This window comes from Dermacentor variabilis, chromosome 11, assembly GCF_050947875.1.
Source record: "Dermacentor variabilis isolate Ectoservices chromosome 11, ASM5094787v1, whole genome shotgun sequence".
NCBI classification, from domain to species: Eukaryota; Metazoa; Arthropoda; class Arachnida; order Ixodida; family Ixodidae; genus Dermacentor; species Dermacentor variabilis.
This window is the reverse complement of record NC_134578.1, coordinates 111,744,137-111,767,551: the sequence shown is the minus strand read 5'-3', so window position 1 is coordinate 111,767,551 and position 23,415 is coordinate 111,744,137. Positions and strand designations below refer to the sequence as shown.

The window sequence follows — 23,415 nt, the reverse complement described above, 5'->3', positions numbered from 1 at the left end:
AATAGAAATGCAAGATTATATATGGCCCTGGGGCTCTATTTTAAAACGAGCTATTTGCATATGCACAAGCAATTGCCGCATTTATATATACTACCCCGCTGCTTGGGCATCAGGTTCGCCACACATTCATCTTGATGCACTACAACGAATATAGATTTCGAATATTTGTAATATTCCCTTTTTTGTTTCTTTTCTTGGTTTCAAGGATTCAGTAAACGAAATATGGCCCTCCCTGTGAACAAGCAAAAGTTGTGTTCTCGTCAAGAATACTGGCCGAAAAAATTTACAAGCGGCGTGACATCGGTGCCGAAGTGTACAATGGTGTGGTCCTGTGCCTTAGACGTGGCGCATGGAATGTGTTTCCACAATCGCTATTTTCACCATTCAGGTGTATCTTAGTCATTTAGAAATATTGCCCCGAAGTGATCAAAGTGTAAAGGCTGGGCGACTAGACGTACTTTCTTTAACCAGTATTTTGAGGGTCACCTCAAAGACTCCAGTGCAAATCCAAATTAGGTGACCTACTATCCTACAAGCCTCAAGGACACGGGCACGCCACCAGCGCCAAGTTTTATCGCTGGATAGATACTATGACATTCCTGCGAAACATGTTCAACGGTGGGTGCTCCGTCATCTCGCGCTATGGACGTAGTAGCGGATAGCGCCGTTTATCTATTTCCTCGCAATTCCCTGTAGCAGACTAATCTTATGTCACTCGCATCTCCTCGCACATGCGGCTTGTGTTCCACGGCCACGGCCTGTAGCAGCATATTTATTATCAACCACCCGCAGTACACGTGCCAAGAAAACGAATATTTTTTATATATATATATATTTTGTTGTTCTTGCGCTGTATAGCTACCATTGTGGCTTCGGCTTGACGGACATCAGACGCCATCCTCGGATGACGGTGAGTGCTAGACGCCGGAGCGACGGTGGCTCTGTCTCTCGGTCGGGAAAATGCAGCGAAGGCATTTTGTTGTGGCACAGTTGCTGCTAAAGTCTAGGTCTGTCTTGTTTGTGCAGTATACGGTGAAACGGGAAATTACTGTGTGCATCGCTGTCGGTTGCTCTTGCCGTTTTCACAGGAGCAGTAATGTTACTGTTTTCTATCTTTACCTCATGAAATATGAAAAAAGAATTATGCCCTTATTGTCGCCAATATTATTTGTGCTGTAGGGTTCGAGTTGTATTATTTTTGACGAAGTTTCCTTTGCCTGCTCTTCTGGGCTTGTGGTGACTGTTGGGTGACGCTTGGCGACGAAGCAGCGCGAGTCAGCGCGAGTAATTTTCTCATTTCATGAGCCCCCCCCCACCCCCCTCCGTAGTTTCTGCTCTCCTGACTACACTTCTCTTCCATTTGCATCTATTCTGTCACTCTAATGGGACAACGGTTATCTGGCCTAGGTACTACAGTGCGTCCCCAGCTCCATTTTTTTTCTGTTATTGTCTTAAGGAATACCGGCTATCTCCATTCGCTCTCTGATCCACATCCCTCTATTTCTGTCTTTTAACGTCACGCATACAATATTTTTTTCGCTGTATCGATCTTTGCAGGTCCTTAACTTGTTCTCAAGCTTCTTTGTTAACCTCCAAGTTTATGTCCCTATGTTAGCACCGACAGCACACAATGATTGTGCACTTTCCTTTTTAACGACATTGGTAAGCTTCCAGTCAGGATTTGCTAATACCTCCCATATGCACTCCAAGTCCGCTTTATTTTCCTTTAATATTCTTCTGCAGGCGTAATTTTTAGTTGCGCGGTCATAGCGCATCTACATTATCTACGACAGACATGCCTGTGCGAAACTGAATCTGCACTTGAGTCTTGATATGGCGAATTATTTACAGATTGCGATCTGCTGGCGTAGTGTAGTGGTAATGTACTGGGCTTGGATCAATAGGTCAGACGACTGAATACGGGTAGTGGCATATTTCCTTTAATTTTATTGCTTTAAAACGCTCTTTCTTGCTTTACGTATCCAAAAAGATATATGCGTCCGTCAGACATCGCGTATTTCTGGCTCTAGAGCTGGTTTTCGCTCCAGTACCTAGCGCCTCCCAGTATGCCACGCCTGCTCAATGCTCCAGCATCGTGCGCGCGACACTGTGGCCCTAATCTGGCACGACACTGGATACTGGGTTTTGCACTAGAGCCAACACGACATAACACATCCACCAAAACATCTCAGGTTTCTCTAATGAGTGTGCAGGTGAAAAGCAGACCAGTGAGCTTTCCAGCAGGGTTAAACAGATTTTTGTGTTAGTAATGCATTTAACGATAAGAACAGTGCGCAATGATAGCGGTAATCCAGCGTTTACCTCCAAAGTTTCAGTTTGCAATCCTTGCACTGCTGAAAAGAAGAAGGGCCACGTATTTCATATCACAAAGACACATTTCGCCCACGCTACCTGCAAACTTTCCATAACTCGGCACTCGCAAAAGGAGAACTAAAGTACAACGCAAGGTTTTAGGCACATTGTTAACCAAGCAATGACAAATTCATCACGTTTATAAAGGCCAAATACTGTCTTTCCAACGCTTAGTCTACTGGAAAGCTCCTTGGAGTGGCAATTTATTCGCAAGCCGTAATTCACGAAAGTGAGGAGTTCATATTCGGGTAAACGGGTATGGTCGGTCCGATATGTACGCCTTTCTATTTTTGGTCTTCCCAATTATTCAGGAGTTGAGTTCTTACGCTCACAATATCCACTCATCGTACTGTACCCGCCCTAGTGAAATATTCGCTATGGTATCGGCTACAACTCCGAGGGCACTGGATGGAATCCTGGCCGCGGCTGCCGCATTTCGATGGCGGTGAAATGCAAAAGCGTCCGTGTACCATACAACGGGTGCACGTTGAAAAACCCCAGGTGGTCATGATTATTACGGATTCCCTCACTATGGCCTGAACTCATAATCAAGTCGTGGTTATAGGAAGTAAAGCCCCGGAATTTATGGTTTAGGTTATGGCATTAATTATTCATTTATAATTATGAATTTATGACAGTTAGATATGGTGAGTTCATTTACTGATACGAATGCGGGTGTCAAAAACAGAACTTGCTTAGAGAAAGGGCAGAAACCACGAGGTTAAAGCCAATTCTAATCATCATAAACAATGGAGAAATTTGCTTTTCGGAGAGAACAACACAAAGCGTTTGTGCCTCCGCGCAATTAACCGCGCATATGTCCTGTGCCAGCACTGACCTCCACCGCTTTTTTCATAATTTCATAATTTATTTATTTATTAGTAAAAATACAAATAATTGCATGTGCGTAGTATACATAAGGAGGTCCCATAGTCAAAGACTGTATCGGGACCTCCTTCTAAAGACACTTATGATGTTATACAATCTTTAAAGCAACAGTACTACAGATGAGAGCGAAGAGTAATATCAAAACATGTTTATAGCATATGAGTAATAAGAACACTTGTTAACAGCAAGACGGTATAAAAAAACGGAATAAAATAAAAAAAATAAAAAGAAAATAAAAAACAAAACGAAAAAAAAAACAAGAAGAGTTTCAGTAAGTATTTATTATGAATGATTTTAGTTCTCTTTTAAATTGGTATAAATTTTTTGCATTTTTGATGATAGGTGGTAGAGTATTCCAAAGCGATATTGCGGAAAATTCCGCAGTCTGTTTACCATAGTTAGTTCGCACTTTAGGTAGAAGAAAATTATTATTGAGTGCAAATCTAGTGTGACTATGAGCTATTAGGTCACAAGGTGAGAAGCAGATTGATGGTAGTTCCTTAGTCATATATTTGTAGAATAAAATTCCTAGATTATATTTGGTGAGTTCTGAAATGGTTAGGATGTTGTTTTCATGTAAAAGGGATTTTCCATTAGCAAAGCGTGAACTCCTTGTGATTATTCTTATGGATTGATTCTGGATTACCTGGAGAGATGCCAAATGGGTGTTATAAGTGTTACCCCAGCATAGTATGCCGTAGTTAATATGAGAGTGAATGAATGAGTGGCATAGCGAGATTAATGTGTTATGTGTGAAGAAGGGACGAGTTTTAATTAGAACGCGAATACCGTATGCTATTTTCTTTTTGATGTGAGAAATGTGATCTTTATAGTTTAAGCTACAGTCAAGAGAAATACCAAGAAAAGATGAGCATGGACTGGGAGAGATGGAGTGTGAGCCGAAAGTTAAAGGGGAGAATGCCGATTGTTGTTGATGTGAGGAAAATACAACAAATTTAGTCTTGGTGGTATTAATAGATAACAGGTTGGCATTACACCAACTTAAAACATATTGTAGATCAGTATTTAGCTTGTTAATAAGAAGTGACATGTGTTTATCAGAGGAAAATACGGTAGTATCGTCAGCGTACAGAATGCACTTAGTAGAGGTCAAACAGTTAGGTAGGTCATTGATATAAATCAAAAACAGTAGTGGTCCTAAGATGGATCCTTGAGGGACGCCAATGTTAGTGGTTTGTTCTCTGGAGTAGACGTTAGACACAGACACTATTTGAACCCTGTTTGATAAGTAACTTTCGAATAATGAGAGTGCAGGACTCTTTGTTATGCTTACCAGGCCTATAGCCAATTTTGGCCGCCTGTCTGTAGCTTTTGAACAATAAGTCGTCCTCGAGAAATAATTTTTTGAGGCAAACATTTTTTTCCCCTTGAATTCGATACAATTTCGCTAATAGATGCGCCACATCGGTAGAAAAAATGGTCGCTCGCTAAATATTTGTCGCTAAACCAACCAAAAATTAGGTAAATCTAGCGAAAAAATTGTTGAAATAGAAACATTGTGCTTCAGTTAAGCTTCGTGTTACCTGGATTGCGCGTTGCGCGTTAGGTCTCCATAATTTGTTGTTATATTTTTTTTTTTTTGTGTGGTTGTTGCGGTTGGAACAGTAACTACACCGATGGTCCTTTTTTTCGAACTTCTGCGTTAACAGGCATTCTCTCTATTTATTATTTTGAATGGCTAAGTCCATTGCTCTGTGGAGCTATAACTAATATTTCTTTGATAGTCAATAAATTTCGAAAGGAGCGGTGCGCGTTCAGATTCTTGCGCGTTCAGCGTATTGGAAAAGTTCCCGCTCACGTCTGTGTGCTACTGCCTAGTAGGGCTCTTATAAGCCTAGTGAAGTTGCTGATTCAACTTTTAGCGCTCGTTCTTAAAGTCCAGCTTTCGTTGCCTCTTTCTTCAGCTTTTCAGTGTTTGCTGTATTCCACGAAGCTTCGTGAGGTGGTTCAATGTATGTAGAAGGTTTGTCGGAAGAGATCGGGAGATACGAAAGTCGACGTGAGAAAGGAAGCATCATTTCGTTTACTTGAATAAAGAAAAAATTAAAAGTGTCTCTCGTGGCCAGATTCGAACCAGCGCATTTGCCGGATGCTCTACACATTAGGTCACCGACATTTGGATCAAAGCTTCCTTTGCCTATCTTCCCGGGTTTGAGGTGGTTGCCGTCTGCTTGACCGGTCAGTATCTCGGCGGATACGTTTGCGCCCATACATATATGCACGCAGCATGAAATGCATGAGAGGCACCACAACAAGTTTAGTACGTGGCTTAACAGGAACAGTTAGTATCTTTTAAAACACAACAAAACGAGAAACCGAATTCTTTATGTGATATCAAACGTGATATCCTAAAAGGCGATACAGTTCATATGCAGTTCATATGCGCCCGCATTTATCGGAAGTTTTTCGAATGTTACCGAAGGTTTTACCTGCTGTATCTTGTCACCGAAGCTTGTATATTATGATTGCACGTACAACGCTAATTGTGTCGAACTTTCTGGAAGACACGCAGGCACCAGTGTTTATTCTGGAACGTTCGATGCCCCATGCAAAAAACCGATGCGCTTTACCGTCACATCAGATTTTGACGATCGCCGACCGTATTCGCCGCTATCGCGGTACTTTGTGTGCAACTTGCTTTTGTGGGCACAAGTTCTCCCGTTAAAAGATAGTTTGGTCATGCACACATTGGTCATTGTATTATTCACCGTCACTGCTACGTGACAATATTGTATGATGTCTGTTACAGGATTTTATATGACTTGTTCATTTTAACCGATACATCATTGTCACGCGGAAGATTTGATTACTTAAACAGACCGCCATTTTAACTTAACGAAATCCATAGCCTCACCAGGACTCCAAGCACAAATGTTTATGCATGCTGGCGTATGAACTCGCGGTTCAATAAGTCATCGTTTGGTCTGTCCTCGTGTAAGTTTCACAATAAGTCTGTCGGATAGCAAGAGTCATTATTAAGCAATAAAGTAATCCCCAAATCACCTCGTACAATGTTTAAGCGTGTGGAGTATACGTGTTTGAAGCACTGTTCAGAATGAAATGGAAATGTGTGGAGAAACAGTGTTCCAGGCAATCAGGATAAGTTTACTAGAACACATTTCTACGTAACCAATACGTTTTCTCAAGCATGCGCATAAAACAGATAAAAGTGTAAATGAAAAAACTCAACGGCGTGGGGTGTAATTCGATATGCTTCGTCTGCTTTTATTGGTTTTTCTGGCTACGCTAGTTTTATTTAGGTAGAGAAAGGAAACCTTTCCATAGAATATATGGAAACTAAATGAATGACATAACAGTATAGTATGATATAGTACAACATTTGTTGGCGCGAGATGTACAGCACACCAGGAATACCTCAACAGCGAAACTACGCCTATATACATTCAAAGCAGGGCATAAGTAGGCCATAACAAGCACACATGTATGCCTTTTTTTCGTCTTTCTGTTAAAGTGTGCACTTGTTAAAACCTGCGATAGGGCACTACATGGCGTAGTGAAGTCTAATGAAATATTTTTAAACATATCTTTTCGTTTGGACGAATAGCATTACGCAAATAAAACGGCGCGTGGTACAAAACAGATAAAAACAGTCGGTCAAAAAACATCACCAAAAGTATAGTACTTTCCGACTTTATCAGTGAGAATCGATAATCACCGAAAAAAATTGGAACGCTGAAAAAATTGGTAACGACACTTATGCATGAGCTGCACGAAAACTAATTGTCATCATGGCAAACACCGACAGGTCTCATGGGCGCTGTTTTAATGGGGCACTAAACTGGTAGATGAAATTTGGAAGCAAGAGGCATTAGAAGTCACCAACAGTTGCGAAAATTGGCGGATCGGGAATAGGGGTTAAGTGGAGCTTTCGGTGATGCTTGCGGAAATGGCAAATTATGTGCAAACGGGACCCTTATGACCGAAATGCTGCCAAAAGGTTATGCATGTGTAGTGTTATATTATCCATGAAGATTTTATGACCAAAGAGCTGTTTAATGTTGAAGTCTGCGTTACACAGTCAAGCAAGTTCAATAAGGTAAACGTAATAACGCAAATGTTCAGATACCGGCGAGCCGTGTATTTACAGGGGACATAAATGCATAATAGAAAGAGAGAGAAAGAAAATGCAAAGAGGCTAACTGCGGCGAGGTCCTGTTTTGCTATCCGGCACTGGGGTGGCGTATGCTCGTAACTTCTGTGCTTCTCGGTTGTCGGCTAATTTATTGTTTGCCTCTTGTGAAGAGTAGTGCTTATTGAAGGCCATGAGATACCAACGCTATAATGATGATGGAACGAATACAATGAAAGTTGCATGGCCTGGAAACAGCAGACGACGGCAGCCGAGAGAACGCAGCTGCTTGACAATGACGGTATGCTGCCGACTAGAAAATTACGAAGGTAAAACGAACTCGCGCGAAGAAGAAATGACGACCAAGGAGAGACGAGGCGATGGAATGGCGACTGTCGCTGAAATGAAGCGAGACAGCAGCGTTCGATGCTAATGATACCAAATATATCTTTCATTTATTGCTTTTGTTGTCCACTTCATTTAGTTTCCACAGTCTTTCTTGTTTCACTTCTTAACCGGTCCCATGAGCCTCAATAACTTCCGGGCCACGAAAAATTTTCCGTCTCATCAGTGGAAGCAACATCCAAGGGTGTCAAGATGTTGCTCAGGTTTGCGAAAGAGTTTTCCTTTGGTTCATAAAAGAGGGTGGTGGGCGTCTTCCCCTCTGCCCCAGGGTATACTTCCAGCCTGCATTCAGAAGGATCTTGGAGTGGTTGCAGCGGTTAAAATGATATCCCATCGTTCAACTGTCGTTTCTTGCTCTCTTGTGTTGCTTTGCTCTCTATGTACTTTTAGGTATTTTCTGTTCCACGTTTTCTACCGATCATTTCTCAATATTTGTGTATTTTTCCACAGTACTTATTCGCTCACTTTCTTTTCAAATTCGGTACTATTTTTCAGCCTATGTTTTTCACCTAACATATCAGCTGATACCCTAGGCAAATGCTCATGCAGTTCACTGTACACATCGGTCAACACTCTCCTAATAAGGATTGATTAAACTTCCGTTGTGATTTTTTGCATTCCTTATTTGACAACAGTCTCTACCAACAATTTCACTCATTGCTGATTTCATTCTTGTTACTATTATTTGGTAGAAGCCCCACGACGAAGGCTCTCGTTCGATGATGTACATCAATTTGATTTGATGTACGTGGTGTCCTCTTGGAGATTTCTTCTTCTAGTTCCCCCACCATACGCAACATTTTCATCACGCAACATTTCCTCAGAAATACTACGACGTAAAAAACACATGGTACATACAATATACAAGGTAAATGTCTCCAGAGATATGTAGACAAAAGTCTCAAAATACAAACGATATTGTCGCCTGGTGACAAAGTCTCTAGAAAAAACAGTCAACATAATGTAAACAAACATAAAGAGCTTAAACAAAACAGCCAACATAACGTAATTCACAAATACATGCTTATATACAGCGACAATGAAATGAAAGGAACAATGAAAGCGTTAATAACGTCCAACAATGCCGCTGTCTTGAAGAAAAGTATTTGGTGCTCTTAAAGCGGTCTTCTGAAAAGACGTTGTTGGCCAAGGACCCAAAAGTTTTTTTAAACTGAAAGGTGTGCGGTCTAATTTATTTAGGGTTGATTTTAGTCGGCATCTTGGTGTGTGGTGACGTGGGCAATCTAGAAGGAAGTACTATATATGTTCGTCTACAAATCCACAATCACATTCGGCGGTTTGCGCACGGCCAATTCTGTGTAAGAAATCCTTTGTGTAGGCAGTGCCTAGCCTTAATCGATGAATAAGGGTTTCTATAGTTCTGTCTAATGATAATGCAAATTTGAATTCAATGAACGGATCAACAAGGTATAATTCCGAGCTCTTGGAATTCTGGTCAAACCAAGTTTTTCTACACATTTTCAAAGACGTTGTCCTTATAATGCAACGTAACTCATTCTTTGATATTGGGTGCGGAACCACGTCATCTTTCAGGTGTGCTCGTCGTGCTGCTTCATGGGCTGCTGTGTTGCCAGGAATTTTACAATGTCCTGATATCCACTGAAATGTTATTACATGTTTCGCTGCGATTGCCTTTGTGAGGTTTTTAAGTGTCTCGTATATTATACTATCACTGAATGTTTTCCCTTTTGCGCTGCAGAGTGATGTTAGAGCCGCCTGTGAATCGCTGAAAATTGCCCAATTTTGCGCATCTCCTACTGACAATATAAATTATATCGCACATAGCATCGCGAACAGTTAAGCCGTTGTGGACGAAATCGCACGAGATGATTCTCGTTTGTTGCGGTGCGGTTTAATTAATGATGAAGTTGAAGAGGTTGATGTACTGGAGTCATCGGTAGAGACGTGTGTGTATCCTGAATACCGCATATATATCTGGTAAAGTGCTAGCTGTTGATCACATACTGCCAAGAAATGAATTTTGGAACTGAGATGTCGAATATCCTCCATAGCTGCTTACACTTCCAAAAATAGAATTGTCAGTAGACGGGATATTCAGAAAAAGAGACATATTCATTCTTTTCGTTTTATTGCTTGCACTCCGCGTATATTTTGTACCCTCAGTCTTCTTATTTGTCTTGATGTCCGCTCCCATGCGTTTCAAACACGACATTTGAATGACGCCCGTGAAAAGATGATGACTGAGTGAGTGACGACCACAGATTGACGACGCCGAAGCGACGATGGCAGAACCACCACTACACAACGACCACAGCTACATGGCGATTACGCTAAGCTGACGCTGCATGTTTACAAAAGTGTCACCATGGCAGGTCATGAATGACATGAAGAATGCTGTCAATAATGACAATAATAAAGGGTTAAAAAGTGGTATGAACGCAATCTAACGGCCACGACTGATTGACGACGTCAGAGTAACTACCACTATATAACCACGATCACTATATAACCAGGAGGGGAGTGACGAGTGCATAGTGAAGAAGGCGGAACGGTGGGGATGTAACCACGAAGGCTGGACGACCTCGGCTTGACCACAACGCAATGTTCACAGCAGCATGACGTTAAGGCATTCCGATCAATTCACAATGACGCGAAGTCGACAGAATTATAATGGCGTGACAAGGACGAGCTGACGAAGATTGCAAGTGAACAAAATACGACAAAGAAAAGATAACGTTAGAATGACCACAATTGAGTGATGACATCCGATATCTAGCATCCACTATACCTGGACCGACGTTGGTTCTATAGTTCTATGGTTCGAAAGTTACCTATCAAGAAAGTTCTCAGGCATGGCGACACATTCTCTCCAATGCTATTCACTGCATGCTTATAAGTATTCCAGTTTAAGAGTGACGATCAACGGCGAATATCTCAGCAACGCTCGGCTTGCAGATGACATTGTCTCATTCTGAAACACTGATGACAAATTACAACAAATGATTGATGACCTTATTCGGCAAAGTGTAAGAGTGGGTTTGAAGAATAATATGCGGAAGACAGACAATGTTCAATAGCCTGGCAAGGGAAGAAGAATGCAGGATCGCCAGTGAGCCTTTTGAGTCTTTAGAGGAGTACTATTATCTAGGTGAACTACCCACAGGGGACGCTGATCAACAGAAGGAAACATACAGAAGAATAAAAATGGATTGGAGTCCATACGGCAGGCACTACGAAATCCTAATTAGGAGCTTTCCACTGTCGCGAGAAAGAAAAGTGTACAATCACTGGGTTATACCACTGCGGACGTACGCGGCAGAGAGTTGGAGGATTACAATGAAGCTCTAAAACAAGTTAAGGACCATGCAAACGACCATCGAACGAAAAATGCTAGGGGAGACGTTGAGACAGGAAGAGAGCGGTGTGGATCAGATAGTAAATGGGGTAGCCGATATTCTAGATGACATTCAGAGAAAAAACTAGAGTTCGGCTGGCCATGAAATGCAGAGGGTAGATAACCGGCGGCCATTAGACGTGCACTATGGGCACCAAGGGAAGGGAAGTGCAGTCGATGACGTCAAAAAACTAGGTGAGGTGATGAAGTCAAGAAATTTTCAGGTGCAAGCTGGCATCAGCTAGCACAAAACACGGGCAATTGGAGATCGCAGGGAGAATGGTTTTCGTTATGCATTGAACCTAAATATAGGCTGCTGCTGCTGATGATGATGATGATCATGATACACGGAAGACGAATGAACGATGTCTACAAAGAGAATGAGAGAAGCTTTATTGTAATGTTGCGCCTAGTCCGAAGCTTTTGCTTTCTGATTGGCGTTGCCTACCAAGAAGGCAATGACGTGACAACAAATGTTTGTTTGTCTGAAATCACGTCAGTGCTTGCGCATTTGCACTGATACGAGACGCGCACATGCCAACTAGCCCTCTGCCGCTATCTCTGCCAACACTTCTTTGGGACGAGTGAGGGGTAGTGGCCAGACCGCCTCAGCTTCAGTACCGCTTCTTTTTACTAATATCAGAAGCGTCCTTAACAGGTGCAACTCACATCACCAATCGATACGTGTTCCGCTAAAATAATCGCCCCAGCGGAAACATGGCACACAGCGCATGTCTGCGACGCTGATATCTTTTTCATAGCTCATCGCTTCTCATCCTATCGTTTTGATCGTAGCAGCCAGAGAGGCGGCGGCGTGCTTTTCGCAATTTCCGATGATATACCATCATCATGTATACACGTGCACACTGATATAGAATCAGTATGGTCAGCAATAGCATTTAATCATCAGAACGTTGTAATAGGGACATGCTACCGTCCACCTTCGTCGTCACCTAACCTTAGCAACGAACTTGATGACGCTATTAACATCGTTGCAACAAGCTTTCCTTTATCACCGCTGTTCCTACTTGGCTATTTTAATTTACCGAACATTACATGGAATACCGACCTCCCTTTAATATCCGCACTCTCATCTCGAGCTCGCGACTTTTTATATGTGTGTTCCGTATTCTCACTCGTGCAGATGTCCGCTCAGGCAGCTATAACAACAGCTAGCACGGCGAATGCACTAGATTTAGCCCTCACTAATCGACGCGACATAGTATCACCTGTAACGTACCTGCCAGGAATTAGCGACCACTTGCTTCTACAGTTTGATATTAAACCAGACCGTCCGGAAACTAACAAGAAGAAAAAAAATACGAGACTACTACAGAGCAAATTATCAGGCCATAACTAATGCACTGTCTTTTTTTATCGGCTTTTTTCTTGAGAGCTTCGAACACCGTAGTGTACAAACTAATTGGCACGGGTTCACAGCTATGGTCACCCGTCTAACTGAACAGTACATTCCTCAACGCACCATTTCAATTCACACAAACTCACCGTGGTACAGTAACCACATTAAGCGTTTATCAAATAAAAAGAAGCGCCTCTACCGCATTGAAAAGCTTTCACCCACAGTTGAACGCTGGACATCATGTCGTGCGGCGTCAAACGCATATGTGCAATCGCTCAAAGACGCCAAAAAGCACTTCCATTCACATGTTCTCCCTTCAATGCTTGCCACCAATGTTAAAAAATTCTGTCGTGCAATTATTCTTTCGATTGAAAACAGCCTTGTCTTTCTTAACGGACTCTTCCGGTGTTCGAATTCCCTCCGACTTTCTGTCACCGTACTAAACGATACATTTTCAAAAAAGTTTCACAGCCCAATCTAGCGAACATATGCCAAGTACACAGCATCTTAACTAGGCTAACATGGCCTTCATAATTGTTGCTCAATCCGGTTTCAGCAAGCTTATTGATGGCCTGTCCATTCATTCTGCCACAGAGAGAGCAAGGCCGGCAAACACAAGATGTGCCCCGCTCAGTACCTCCGCGCCCATCAAAGAATGAAGCGTCATCCAACGTGCGTCCAACCTCTTCGGCTGTAGAGTGGCCTTCGCTACCATAAAGGGCTTCAGGTAGAGATACTCCTTTGGCGCTCCCCAAGAGCCGGCATGGTAATGAAAGGCTTGGAAATGAAAAGGTTATAGAAATGCTTAAAGAGCTAGTAAACACTATGCGTATATTGCTCTCTAGACCGGCAATGCCATCTGCACTATCTATCGTGAAGGCGTTAAATGCTATGGAGCCGCTATTAGCGGCTCTAAAATAAGGGGGGGGGGCAGTCATGGCTCTCACGATAAAACACTGGACATCGTAACAGAAGATGCATCACTCTGTTATAATGCCATGGAATGCTCGAGGTCTATGCGGCCGCATTTCTGACTTTAGGCAACCGGTTTTCAAATACCGCTTCCGAGATATCGTGATATGCGAGCCTAATCTAACTTCTGAATTTCGCCTTTCCGGATGCGTTAAGCTCAACTCACGTGAATATGGACACAAGAGCAAAGTGTTAATGTGTATACGCAGTGACATGACGTTTGTTCGGCACACGATCACTCCACATGACAGCAATGAATATGTGAGTGTGATACTAAAACATAAACTACATGTATTTTCGATCATCGGCACCTGTATACCTCCTAGACAAAGACTTGACCTCTCCTACCTATCCACTGTGTTACAAGGTTCCCCAGGCCCTCATTTTATTTTTGGAGACTTCCATGCTCATCATCCTTACTGGGGAAGGGCCGCAATGAACTATCGGAGTAGGAAATTGATAGACTTCATAGACACTGAAGGTATGACTGTCATCACAGATGGGCCTCCAACTTACATCCGCGGCACTACCTATGGAAGTTGCCTAAAGCTCAGTATCGTATCTCCGAGTCTCCTGTCCTCAATGAGCTGGTGCTTGGAGATAGAAACGCATGGGAGCGATCTTATACCAACGTAAGTGCAGACAAATTAGTTTGTGCAATCAACTGCTTCTTCTGTAGGTTGCACTGATTGGCCCACATTCTCTACATGTGTCGAAGAGTATTGCGAAGACATCACTTCACCATCTGAAATAGAATACATTTTTGTATCTTCAGTGCAGAAGACAAGTAAGTTTATCAATGCACCTACATCCAGAAGGGCGATTGATATAGAATATGAACGGTGCCGCGCGATCCGTCGAAGAGCGGGAAGGAAAGTTAGGCGAGCTCAAGCGTCATTAAACCTTGTCTTATGTCTACGATCTCAACGAAAAATACGGCGTCACCTTTGAAAAATGGGAAAACAACAGTAAAGGACCATCTGTTCGTCTCTGGATCTTTGAAAGCCACTTTCTAGGATCTGGGAAGTAGTACGAAGCCTTCGTGCCCCTCCTCAGCAAAAACATCCTTTCCGTGCTCTAGCACTTCACCAATCTCTGACGGAGGTGCAGGTTGACGAAGACTTCTGGAAGAGAGTCACCCGTACCAATGTTTCAACATGTCCAACATTGGATCGATCCATGCCTCCTCGTAAAGATGCACGTCTTGACCTTCCGTTCACGATACCGAAATTAGAAGCTGCACTTGCTGCTTCGAGACGATCATCTGTACCTGGACCTAACGGTATTTCATAATTTGCTCTGTGCCGCCTTGGTGTGGAAGGTCGGAAAGTCCTGCTGTCGTACTATAACGCCATGTGGTCCTCCAATGCAATCCCGAAGCAATGGAAAACCAGCCGTTTGGTTGCCCTCCTAAAGGCAGCAAAATCGCCTTACGAAATGTCGTCTTACCAGCAAGTAGCTTTAGCTAGCTGTGTCGGTGAGGTGAGGAAAAGGATGGTGCTCACTAGATTAGAATGGTTCATGGAAAAGAGTTAGCTTTATCCTGAAATGATGACCGGATTTAGACGTGGGCGGTCTGCAATAGAGGGGGTCATTCATCTCGTGTCCACGATCGAACACGGAAACAAGCGACACCGACTTGTAGGATCAGTTTTCTTAGACATAAATGAGCCTATGACAATGTACTGCACGAAGCCATTCTTCATTCCCTAAGTAATTTGGGCATCGGCGGCCATCTCTACAGGTGGATTGAAAATTATCTAGATGGTCGCACAGTCTTCATGTCCACGAATGATGACGAAACGAGAAGACACGTTGTGGTCCGTGGACTGCCTCAAGGAGGCGTGCTCAGCCCGACTCTTTCCAATGTTGCCCTTATTGGCTTTGCGCAAATAATTCCTGATACAGTACGCATCAGTACCTACGCAGACGACATTTGCATATGGGCGTCTGCAGTCACGCGACTGCAAATTCGTGCAAGATTGCAGCGAGCTGTTTCTTTAACTTCTCAGTACCTGTAGTGCCAAGGACTGCAACTTCCCCAGATAAGTGCGCTGGGATAGCGTTCACATGGAAGCTTATGTGTTGGTATCCAATTATGATCAATGGCAATGTCATCCCACAAGTGACCCACCACAGATTCCTCGGCGTTTCATTGACCGCGGTGTTTCATGGTCGAAGCAAGTGGTAATGCTAAAGAAAAAGATTAACTGTGCTAGCTCCAGTTTTTCGCTTTCCGGCCGGTATGAAGTGGGGTAGATCTGAGCATTCGCTACTCCGGCTGTACCAGGCTCTCTACGTCGGCTACATTCCGTATAGCCTGCCAGTTTTATCAAATATGAGCTGGTCATATTTGCGTACGCTGGAAAGTGCTCAGGGACAGATGCTGAAAACATGTCTAGGGGTTCCACGTTGCACCTCAGCCTACGGAACAATTGAGGAGGCTAGCGTCACCCCTTCACCTGTCTATCTACGATGCGAAACTCTTCAAGTATTCCTGCGACGGCTGTGCCGTCATGGACGCCACCCCTTATCGACACGTCCCGACATATGGCCTGACTCCACATTTTCAAGAGCCATTAAATGCCAAGAATCTGCCATACCATCATACTTTACCCCTGCTGACCTTCCACGTATGCCCCATGGGTAATGCCCAAAATACGGGTGCGTCTATCTATTCCCGAAATTTCTAAAAAATCGCGAACGCCTACCGTCGGCCTCAGACATTTAACACTTTAATATATGTCAAAAGAATATGACTCCTCGGTGAATGTGTATACAGACGGATCGGTCTTATCGTGTGCATCTGGTGCGGCTTTCGTCGTGCCTGCGCATCAAGTCATTCGAAGGTTTCTTCTGTGTAACAAGACGACCACAACATCTACGGAACTAGTGCCAATCAGAGAGGCCGTTCAATATATTTCGTGACAGCCTCCTCATGTATGGACAGTCTTCAGTGACGCAAAATCGGCTCTGCAGCTACTTAGAAAGTTGTTGAAAGAAAGCGCTTACAGAGTGTTGCCTCTTGAAAATGACGAGCTCTACACTTTAACGCAAAGACAACGGTCACCACATCCCATTTCAGTGTATTCCAAGTCACTGTGATATACACAGCAACGAACTGGCCAATGCCGAAGCCAAGAAAGCAATCGAAGAACCAGAGTCATTGCTTGCGATTCCTTTTTCAGGAGCGGACGCCAACTGCACCCTCTCCACTGGCATCCAAAAATCGACAGAAAAGCACTGAGGCAATCGGGATAATCGCCAAAAACGACTCCAGAGATTAAACCCTACCATGATATTTGCCTAGGCTACCACCAAAAATTCAACGCAGCTGTGCCAGTCTTCTGTACAAAGACTGGGGGTAACGTTTACGCGCGGATACGTGCACCTCGTGCGACGCGCTGTGTCTCCACGGCATCACCGACCGCCTACTCGACCACGTGCGAGACTTCTTGCCTGATCGCACGCTTCGGTTGCGGGTTGAGAGTGCGCTCAGCCGGCCGCGCAGTGCGTTTTCTGGTGTTGCGCAGGGCAGTGTTTTGAGCCCCTGTTTAATCTTGCCCTCGCGCGACTTCCGGACTACATCTCAAAAGCGGTGCCGCACGAAGTACGGGTGGCCATCTACGCTGACGACATCGCCCTCTTTGCGACTGGCCCTACTGAAGTCGGCTATCAGGTGCGTGCATCCGTCCAGACTGCAATCGTCGCGGTGGATCAGTACATAAGAAGCATCGGCCTCCAGCTATCGGCGACCAAAACAGAGGCACTGCTGGTACACCCACGAGGCACGCGAGCACGTTCCGAAGTGCCACCGCTGACTCTACTCCGTTGCCCTCTCCCGTGGCGCAAGAGCGTCCGTTACCTCGGCCTGCAGATCGACTGCCGCGTCAACTTCAATCCGGCCGTCTCCCACATCTGCAAGCAATCAAGGATAAATCAAGGAAAATCGCTAGCGCCGCGCGCTCTCTTCTCGCGCGTAGACACGGATGCACGCCGCAGCTCGCACTGCGCGTGTACAACTCTGTGGCCACATCGAGGGCACTCTACGCCCTCCCCACCACCAACGCTCGAGCGGCGAATTGGAATGCTGTTGACATGGCGCACCGTACTGCGGTGCGAGTACTATACGGCTTCCCTCGCTCCTCCCAAGTAGGGGCGACACTCGCGGAAGTGGGCAACTGGCCGCCATCCCTTCGTGCATGAAAGCAGGCTCTCCACCATATTGAGCGCCTGCAGCGCTCACCACAGGGCCAGCGGCTTGTCTGCAGACTCCACTCCCTGCCGAACTCGGGTATGGGCAAGCGCGCCACCGAGTTCTCAAAGCTCATCGGGTCGACGCCACAATTCGTCTTCCTGCCGTACTACTCCAGTCTGCTCGACGTGAACATGGCGGTGCCTGGCGTCGCATCAAAGCGCCGAACTGCGGTGTGCGCCATGAGACAGGTGACCGCCTCCCTACTGCACGAGCGACTGGCAGGACGACTACTCGTCTACACCGATGGCGCGGTGATGCCGGACAGGTCCGGCGCTGCGGCTTGCACGGCACCGGACATCTCGGCAACGCGCCAGTGCCGACTGCGCTTTGTCGTGTCGTCGACAGTGGCCGAACTCGCCGCCATCGATCTCGCTGCCGACCTCCTTTTGGAACATCCGAACATTGTGTCAGCGGCCATTCTCACTGACTCTCGTGCGGCGCTTTGCATGCTGGCCAGGGACTACGCCGGAGTGCCCCTTGTTGTTCGAGTTGGCTGCAAGCTGTGACACATCGTCAGTCAAGGCTGCGACCTGGCGCTCTAATGGATACCCGCACACATGGAGGAAGGAAACTGAGGAGAGGCCCTACCCCCTCCGCGCGCTAGGAGACAAGGGTGGATGAAATGACGTAGTAGGTTCGCCTTTGTTTTGCTGTTTTTTTATTTCTTTGCTGTGGTGGCCCCGCCTTTCGGGACACAATGGCGGCTTTTCTATTGTTCTGTGCGCTCACACGTGTTGCTCCGTAGGTTTCGTACCGCGGCAAAGCCGCCGTGCGGGCAGGTTTGCGTTGGTCTCCGTGATTTGTTGCGCTGCGTTATCTGGACCGTGCTCTAGGGATGTTACTGTGGCCAGGTGGGACAGGAGGAACTAAAGTTCGTGAAATGAATGCGCATGCACCGCTGTACGCAATGTACCGCGCCACGGCAATGGCTACGGACGAAGGAATATCCGCGGGAAATGTTGCCTTCTTTCGCGCAATCATGCTAGCGTGCTAACGATTGCTTAGTATTGCTGCGGAGCGCGCGCGTCCGGGCAGCACAGTTGCGCGCAGCGTGGCGTGGTTTCGCGAGAAATGTAAACAAGAGAGGAGAGCTGGCCCGACAGGCGGAGCAACGCCATGAGCAACGCCAACTTCCGGCTTCACTTTAGCTTCACAAAGAGTGACGTCAGGGCCTCTCCTTAGTTTTCTCTCTCCGTGGAGCGCACAGAACCAAAACAAAGCCGCCATTATGGCCTGAAAGGTGTGGCCGCCACGGCAAAAAATTAAAAGATCAGCAAAAAAGAGGAGAACCTACTACGTCATTTCCTCCACTCTTCTTTCCTAGCGCGCGGAGGGGGTAGGGCCTCTCCTCAGTTTCCTTCCTCCATGTCGGATTGCCAGGCAACGAGGAGGCTGACTCCCTCGCCAAGGCGGCGCACGGTGAGCGCTTTCCCCTCACCCACTTGGTGACGAGCATCGACGCGGCCAAGACAGCGGTTCTGCGCAGCCTCACTGCGCAACATCCCAATCAGCGCGTCGCGGTGGGAACGCCCCCGCGCCTGCTCCCGCGTGCGGGCCTCTCGGGCTGACTGCGCCTTCATTCTCCGCCTCCGCATCGGCTGCTACAAAACAGGGGCGCGCACACACATGCTTACGGGAACCGGCAGCCCCGTGTGTGGTAGCTGCGACGGTATGGAGACACTCGAGCATATTCTGCGTCACTGCCCGGCCTTCGGGACCGAGAGGGAGGCTCTGTACGCCTCCTACCGCCGATGTGGCTTGCCATCCACCACCCTGCAGTGCCTACTCTTCCCCAATGCTCACAGTTCCATCACCAAGCGTGCATTTTCGGCATTGATGGAATTCTGTGAAGCAACACAGCTCAGAGCGCGGCTGTAGGCCCCGCAAACGCTTAGCTACATTGTCTTTTTTTTACTATTCTGGTCTGTCTCTTCTTTTTACGTCAGATCTCTATCTCCTTCATCTTTTTCTCCCCATACCCCTTCCCCGTGCAGTGCTTTTGAGGTGTCCTCCTGTGAGAGACAGTTACGGCACTGCACTTATCTCTTCCATTTCTCTTTAAAAATCACTTCACACACAGACTGTGAGTTGTGCATTGCGAATGAGACTATAGGTCATCTGCTTTGTGACTGCCCTAAGTACGTGGAAGAGGCTCAAAAGTTGAACAAGGACCTTACGTGTCTTGACAACCCACCGTCGTCGAGGACGTTATTTTAGGCCCTTGGCAGGACGCTCAATCGAGTTTCTAGGTCATCCAGGCGTTACTGAACTTTTTAAAAAGAACGGGCCTGGACTGTAGGCATTCAGCATGCCAAATTGCTCGCCATATATTTTACATACTCCTTCTGTCGTCATCGTCACCCATCATGCGCCTCTTTGTTCCCTCTTTCTCTGCCTCTTCCCCTTCCCCCAACGCAGAGTAGCTGGCTCGAGGAATATACCTCAGGCTGACGTCTCTGCATTTCCTATCATTAAACTTCTCTCTTTCTCTCTCTCTCTCTCTCTAACTCAAAATTCTTAAAAACACTTCAGATTATTCTTCTATCGTACTATCCAAACTTTTCAGCAATCCCTTGACCATGGCACGCTACCTAATGAGCGGAAAATAGGCAAGGTGATTCCAGCGTACAAATCCCGCAGCAAAGTATTCCCTAATATTTATCGTCCAATCTGTCTCACCAGTACGTGCTGTAAAATACTCGAACATATTGGTTTTACCAACCTGGTTAATTTCATTGAATTGAAGTAATTTTTTACGTCAGCACAACACGGTTTCCGGAAATCTTACTTCTGTGAAACCCAATTAATATCGTTTGCACATGCACTACACCATATTGTACTCCAATCATCACTAGCCGATTGTATATTCTTGGATTATTATAAAGCATTAGACAAGGTGTTTGACAAACTATTGCTTCACAAACTAAAACAACTTAACATTGGCTGTAACCTTCTCAAATGGATTGAGTGTTTTCTTCTCAACCGCTCGCAATTAGTTTGTGCTAACGGCATTGACTCCGATTTTACAGAGCTCCGCTCAGGTGTTCCTCAGGGCTCCGTGCTTGGACCCCTATTGTTCCTAATTTAATTGATGATCTTCCCTTGCTTATCAACTCCCATATCCATCTGTTCGCTGATGATTGCGTCATTTTCAGAGAAATTTCCAGTGGTAACGATATTGAATTACTTCAGTCGGACCTTACCACAATAGGGAACTGGTGCAATGAATGGTTCATGGAGCAAATGCAAAGTCGTGCGTGTGTCTAGGAAAACCTCTACCATACCGTCGTACTACATTGACATGTCATTGGAATCAGTTTCTTGTATTCACATCAATTCTAACCACAGCTGGTCGCTTCATACTGAGAACACAATTGAAAACGCTGATCGCATGCTTGGCTACCTACGTCGCAACTTTTTCAACGTGCCTACTAAGTTGAAACGTTTGTTATACAAAACTTTAATACGACCCAAACTCGAATACGCGACTCCGGTATGGGACCCTGTTCATGAAAACCTAATAACTGACCTCGATATGGTTCAAAATAACACTGTACGTTTAATTCTTCCTAACTACAACTGCACAGCGAGTATAACTAAGGTGAAATGCAATATTTGCCTCCCATCGCTGGCATCTCGCAGAAAAGTGTCTCGTATTGCCCTCTTCCACAAGTTGTACTATCATCATACCCCATGAGATCACTTCATCCTCCATCCAATTTATGTATCCCGTCGCATCGATCATCAGTACAAAGTCCGCATTTTGTCATGCAACACTAAATGTTTCTCACATTCATTCCTGCCGCGAACCTCACGTGACTGGAACCATCTTCCTGCTGCAGTTGTAGGCCTTACTAATTATGAACAGTTCCGTGAAGTCTTAGCTAATATGCTACACGCGTGTGATATTTGATTGTTTGATTGTTGATTGCGTCACTGGCATTTCTCACAAGAAGCTACGTATCTTCGAACGGAGCGAGCAAGCCCTCGCCAAAAGAAGCGCCGGCGGATCCGGTCGTAGGTACGTGACACACCCAGGTGACCGGCAGTAGGGAGGTCGTGAAGTTCGTGGAGCGCAGCCGAGTGAAGGTGTTTAGGTATCAGAAGGAGTAATGCAGGGACGTCGGGGTGAACGTCATGGCGGTAGAGTATGCCATCTCCAAGGGTGAATAACCGAAGGGAACTGTCGACGAGTGACGATTCTAGGCGGCCAATGATGATACGCAAGAACGGGTCACGGCGCTGCTCGTCGGTGAATGGAGCAGTGGAAAAACAGAGAACACAGGCGTCGGTATCAGTATCAGACGTAGAGGTCGCGTCTTCGACTGGGTAGCGAGAGAGGTAATCTGCTTCCTGATGTTGGGTTCCCGACTTCTAAGTCACGGTGTAAGGATATTCTTGTAGTCTGAGGGCCCAACGACCGAGCCGGCCAGTGGAATCCTTGAGCGACGAAAGCCAACGGAGCGCATGTAGATCCATGATTGTTGAGAAGTGCTTGCCATTTAAATATGGGCGTAACTGTGAAACAGCCCAGACGAGAGCAAGGCATTCGCGCTCCGTAATCGAATAGTTGCGCTCTGCAGTTGTCAGGAACCGCCTTGCGTAGGCTATAAGGCGGTTGTGTCCGTGTGGGCGTTTCGATAAGACGGCGCCGATCCCATAACCACTGGCATGGTTTCGGACCTTCGTAGGTGCGAACAGGTCAAAGTGGGCCAAGACCGGTGGATTGGTGAGAATCGGGATAAGGCGTGAAATGCGGCAGCCTGAGGGGAACACAACGTAAAAGGCACGTCTTTCTTCAGAAGTTCAGTGAGTGGTCGAGTGACTGCTGCGAAATCTTTGACCAACCATCGGAAATAAGAACAGAGCCCCACAACACTCCGGACGTCTTTGACAGGCTGATATACAGGAAAAGCCGTTGCTGCTTGAAACATTTTCGGGTCGGTTTGTACCACTGAAGCATCGACGAGATGGCATAGCACTGTAATCTGTCGGCGCCCAAAGTGGCAGTTTGAGGAGTTTATAGGAGCACAGCTTTGGGGAAGACGTCAAAGATAGCTGCGATGCGCTCAAGGTGCGTCTCAAATGTAGGAGAGAACACAAGGACAACGACGAGGTAAAAGGCATGTTGACCCTTCGAAACCTTGAAGCAGGGAGTCGGTCATCCGTTCGAACGTCGCGGGGGAAATGCATAAACCGAACGGCATAACCCTTAATTGGTAGAGGACATCTGGAGTGACGAAAGCGGTCTTTTCTTCGTCTTGCTCATCGATGGAAATCTGCCTATTGGCAGATTTCCGTCGCATCGCAGATTTCCGCCACATCGAAGGTCGATTGACGAAAAGTATTCGGCACCGTGAAGACAATAAAGAGCGCCGTCGACTTATGGTAAAGGGTAAACGTCCTTTTTAGTAATTCGGTTTAGGTTGCGGTAATCAGCGCAGAAATGTCACGTGCCATCTTTCTTTTTTACGAGCATGACCGGCGACGCCCAAGGAGTCGACGAGGGCTCAACAGTGCCTCTGGCGAGCATCTTGTTTACTTCCTGCTGAATAACTTGCCGCTCTGCCGTGGAGACGCGATATATTCAGTGGTGAATTGGGACGGCATCACCATTGTTTATCCCATGCTTAGCAAGGGACGTCTGACAACGTGGTTGATTGTCAGTGTCA

At 45.8% G+C, this 23,415-nt stretch overlaps 1 protein-coding gene across 1 annotated transcript in view; it reads left to right on the top strand.

Annotated features, from left to right (window-relative positions):
• Positions 1-809: 809 nt before the first annotated feature.
• Positions 810-23,415, top strand: part of LOC142564050 (acetylcholinesterase-like) — a 46,114-nt gene continuing 23,508 nt past the window's right edge. The window contains exon 1 of the mRNA XM_075674868.1: positions 810-910. The gene's annotated coding sequence lies outside the window, so the exon portion shown is untranslated. The remainder of the gene's footprint in view (positions 911-23,415) is intronic.